The sequence below is a fragment of the Schistocerca serialis genome, chromosome 1, assembly GCF_023864345.2.
Source record: "Schistocerca serialis cubense isolate TAMUIC-IGC-003099 chromosome 1, iqSchSeri2.2, whole genome shotgun sequence".
Lineage (NCBI taxonomy): Eukaryota > Metazoa > Arthropoda > Insecta > Orthoptera > Acrididae > Schistocerca > Schistocerca serialis.
The window spans coordinates 365,446,822-365,451,571 of record NC_064638.1 but is presented as its reverse complement, the minus strand read 5'-3'; the positions used below and the strand labels follow the sequence as shown (position 1 = coordinate 365,451,571).

The following is a 4,750-nucleotide window of genomic DNA, read 5'->3' as shown; positions in this document are numbered from 1 at the left end:
GTGTATTACGTGCGGGCACAATCAGTGCTTAAATGTCACTGGGCGTGTTCCAGATACTCTAATTTTTCGTAAGAGAAAACATTGTCTATTGTAGGCAGTATCTTTATATTCTTTGTCTGTTGTGCTACTGGCCAGTTTCGACTACCATGTCATTATCACTCCACTCCGTCTATAGGTCACAAGAGGCCCATCGGGACCATCCGACCGCCGTGCCATTCTCAGGCTAGGATGCGGATAGGAGGCGCGTGTGGTCAGCACACCGCTCTCCCGGTCGTTATGATGGTTTTCTTTTACCGAAACCGCTACTATATGGTCAAGTAGCTCCTCAGTTGGCATCACGAGGCTGAGTGCACCCCGAAAAATGGCAACAGCTCATGACAGCCCGGATGGTCACCCATCCAAGTGCCAGCCACTCCCGACAGCGCTTAACTTCGGTGATCTGACGGGAACCGGTGTATCCACTGCGGCAAGGCCGTTGCCATATGTCATTATCAGGCACCTATAAATAGAACGTACTAAAATAGGAGAGAAATATGTAAGCCATATACATTTAGAGAATTCAAAAATCCAATGATGACAGAGTCTTAAATTCGGTGTAAGTTATCGTCCATTACTTACCTATACATTGGTCAGCCAAAACATTATGACCATTAACTACCACACGTTGTATGCCTTCTGGTGGCTTTGCGGGCACGTGACGCAGTAACAAAAGTATGTAAGCGAAACAAACATGGATGGAGGCTCACCCTAGCAAAGAAATGGTCTTCAAATGGGGGAACCCTTTGGGATAAGCGACTTTACCGAAGGGCAGATTATTACTATGCAGAGCTTGCGAACGAATATCTCGAAAACGGCGAAGGCGGTCGAATGCTCACGTGCTACTGTCGTGAGCATTTACGGAAACAGGTGGGAGGACAGTGAAACTACCACTAGGCGCTAAACGGTTGCCTGCCGCAGTGGCTGAGCGGTTCTAGGCGCTTCAGTTTGGAACCGCGCGACTGCTACGGTCGCAGGTTCGAATCCTGCCTCGGGCATGGATGTGTGTGATGTCCATAGGTTAGTTAGGTTTAAGTAGTTCTAAGTCCTAGGGGACTGATGACCTCAGATGTTAAGTCCCATAGTGCTCAGAGCCATTTGATTTTTGCTAAATGATTGGACGTCCACGACTCTTCACAGAACAAGGGATTCAGAGGTTTGTCTGCTCTGTAAGGTAGGATAGATCGTCATCTGTGCCATGTCTGCCGAAGGAGCACAATGCGGCTACACGCACGACTGTTTCGGAACATATCGTTCATCGTACATTGTTGAACATGGAGCTCCGCAGCAGACCATGTTGTGGCGTAGCAAGACAGCCACGCCACGGAAGTAGCCGAAAGGCACGCGTTTAGTTCACGCAGGCAAGAGATAGGTCTGTAACAGGATACGTAATGAATGCTATAAAGAAAAGTACGTAGCTTCTGGAATACTTAACTTTAACCCATCCTTGGTACATCGCTATTGACGATATAAGTGAGACTCCATAGATACATGCAATGTTACTAATGGCGCCTTGCTCGGTCGTAGCCATGGACTTAGCTGAAGGCTATTCTAACTATCTGCTCGGCAAATGAGCGAGGCTTCGTCAGTGTAGTCGCTAGCTACGTCGTCCGTACAACTGGGGCGAGTGCTAGTCCGTATCTCTCGAGACCTGCCTTGTGGTGGTGCTCGGTCTGCGATCCCTGACAGTGGCGACACGCGGGTCCAACATGTACTAATGGACCGCGGCCGACTTAAAACTACCACCTAGCAAGTGTGGTGTCTGGCGGTGACACCACAGACCACACCTTTTTTTTTTTTTTTTTTTTTTTTTGCCATCAGTCTACTGGTCTACTGGCTGGTTTGATGCGGCCCGCCACGAATTCCTTTCCTGTGCTAACCTCTTCATCTCAGAGTAGCACTTGCAACCTACGTCCTCAATTATTTGCTTGACGTATTCCAATCTCTGTCTTCCTCTACAGTTTTTGCCCTCTACAGCTCCCTCTAGTACCATGTGAAGTGTTGGCAGAAGTGCCAACACCGTGTTGCTAAAGGAGGCCGAAATGCACGCGTTAAGCTCACGCAGATTGGCGTGAGGTCTGGAACAGTTAAAGGAATTAATAGTAGCAAATAAAGTACATAGTTGATGTAATATTTAACTTTAATCCACACTTGGTGAACATCTCTCTGCTTGATACATTTGCTTTAATATTAATTATCAATTGCTATGGCGCCTTGCTAGGTCGTAGCAAATGACGTAGCTGAAGGCTATGCTAACTATCGTCTCGGCAAATGAGAGCGTAATTGTCAGTGTAGCATCGCTAGCAAAGTCGGCTGTACAACTGGGGAGAGTGCTAGTAAGTCTCTCTAGACCTGCCGTGTGGTGGCGCTCGGTCTGCTATCACTGACAGTGGCGACACGCGGGTCCGACGTATACTAATGGACCGCGGCCGATTTAAAGGTTACCACCTAGCAAGTGTGGTGTCTGGCGGTGACACCACATTCCTCCCCCGCATATCGGCTTCCTCTCATTGTGACTTGGGTGTCTTGCCAAGTCACAACACCATGGAAGTCATTCCCTCATGTCTTAGCAGATGTCCTATCATCCTGTCCCTTCTCCTTATCAGTGTTTTCCACATATTCCTTTCCTCTCCGATTCTGCGTAGAACCTCCTCATTCCTTACCTTATCAGTCCACCTAATTTTCAACATTCGTCTATAGCACCACATCTCAAATGCTTCGATTCTCTTCTGTTCCGGTTTTCCCACACCTACGAGTTCGCATCTGGACCCAACGACATCGTCAATTACGATTGCGGTGGGCAAGGGTCCATCAGGATTCGACCGTCGATCAACGGAAACCTGTCGGCTCCTCGAGAGTCACATTTTTGCCTCTAAATGCGCAGGCGCGCCACGCGCGCAGGCTGTGGGAAGCAGTATAATGGTGCGGGAGACATTCTCTTGCACTTTCATGGGACCCGTGGCAGTAACTGAAGACACACTGACAGCTGCTTGGTTTCTTCCCCGACGGTGATGTCATCTTGCAGCAGTATAACTGTCCGTGCCTCGGAGCCAAACCTGATCTGCAGAGGTTTGAGGAGCATTATAAACCCTATGCAACCCATCTGGGTCGCTATTTGGCGCCATTACCGCGTACGCAAATCAGCGGTCCTGTGCGAAAACATCTAATGCCAAATACCTCCACAAACTTACCAACAAACTGTCGGATCCCAAACACGCACAATCGGTTAAGGGTTTCTTTCCAAAGAGGGACGAAGAAATTATTAAGCAGGTGCTCATAATGTTTTAGCTCATTAGTTTACATTAACAGTGCGCTTCATCCTGCACACGATGTGGCATACAAATCCAATTAGCAATCGACATATGCTTTCCGTCGAATACAAACGGAAGGATAGTAAAATGTGCAAAAGATCCATACACAGATCACTTGAGGACGAAGATTTCCTACTTTCACTGTAGGACCACATCGTATCATGTGCGAACCACAGCTAATCTACTAGTTCAAATGGTTCAAATGGCTCTGAGCACTATGGGACTTAACATCTGAGGGCATCAGTCCCCTAGAACTAGAACCGCTCGGCCACACCGGCCGGCCTGGGGATTGGAGAACGGACTAAATAGGGATGTGGTTTAAGATGAGAGGTATCTTAACCTAATTTCATGTCGTCAGATTTCCTGACATTCCCTAGGAAAACAGGTTTAGTTGCCATCGATTAAAATGTCCATAGACCCCGAAATAGCGTGATAGCGTAGTTTGTAAGTCCGCTAGCAACCACCCTGATGGGGCATGGTGGATTCAGTCGTAGTGTAAAATTAATTTTTTTCTTATTGTCTCTTTTCTAATTATTCCTTCTCTACTATCGTTTCAGATAATAGACGATAATTTCGTTGATTATGTTTTATAAAACAGATGGAGTAATAAAATACAGTTGATCTCGTATTTTATATGTAACAGGCGCTTAGAAATGTATTTGGTATGTTATTATTTATAATTTTAGCGTAATTGTCGTCATAGAAATGAGATAATATAAACTTTTCCCTGGCCGCGGTGGTCTAGCGGTTCTAGGCGTTTAGTCCGGAGCCGCGCGACTGCTACGGTCGCAGGTTCGAATCCTGCCTCGGACATGGATGTGTGTAATGTCCTTAGGTTAGTTAGGTTTAAGTAGTTGTAAGTTCTAGGGGACTGATGACCATAGATGTTCAGTCCCATAGCGCTCAGAGCCATTTGAAGCCAAACTTTTCCCGCACCATAAACATTATATGAAGGACATACTTCCACAGCTGCATCTAACTTTCAGTATAGGTGGAGAGAAACTTACATCATTAACATGCACCAACTTTTTAGTCATAAATCATTATGGAATCTAAATTCAGTGTTCTTTTTCCATATTCTCGGTCATACAAACCGATGCAAAATTATGGAAAATTTTCATACTCTATCATCGAACCAAAGGCGTACAGCGTGCAGAATTTACTACTCCGGCTGTTTCGCTATTCTTAATGAGGCCGCTGTTTTAATGAGAGGTATTTAAACTGATGCCGCGCGTTTATCGTGCATGATATCTCCAGTATAAGAACGCACCAGTGTGGAGAGTTCTGTCATGAGGCAGCTCTTACCTTAAAATGCATCACCATTTAAGGCGTTTCCGATCCCTATCCTAAATCGGCGTCTACAACTAGTTAGAAAAGTTGTTCTTTCTATGAAATTTGTTTCT

The 4,750-nt window shown here is 46.1% G+C and overlaps 1 pseudogene; it reads right to left on the bottom strand.

Moving 5' to 3' along the window:
• Positions 1–362: 362 nt before the first annotated feature.
• LOC126427401 (5S ribosomal RNA) lies at positions 363–480 on the bottom strand (annotated as a pseudogene).
• Between the last annotated feature and the right edge of the window lie 4,270 nt (positions 481–4,750).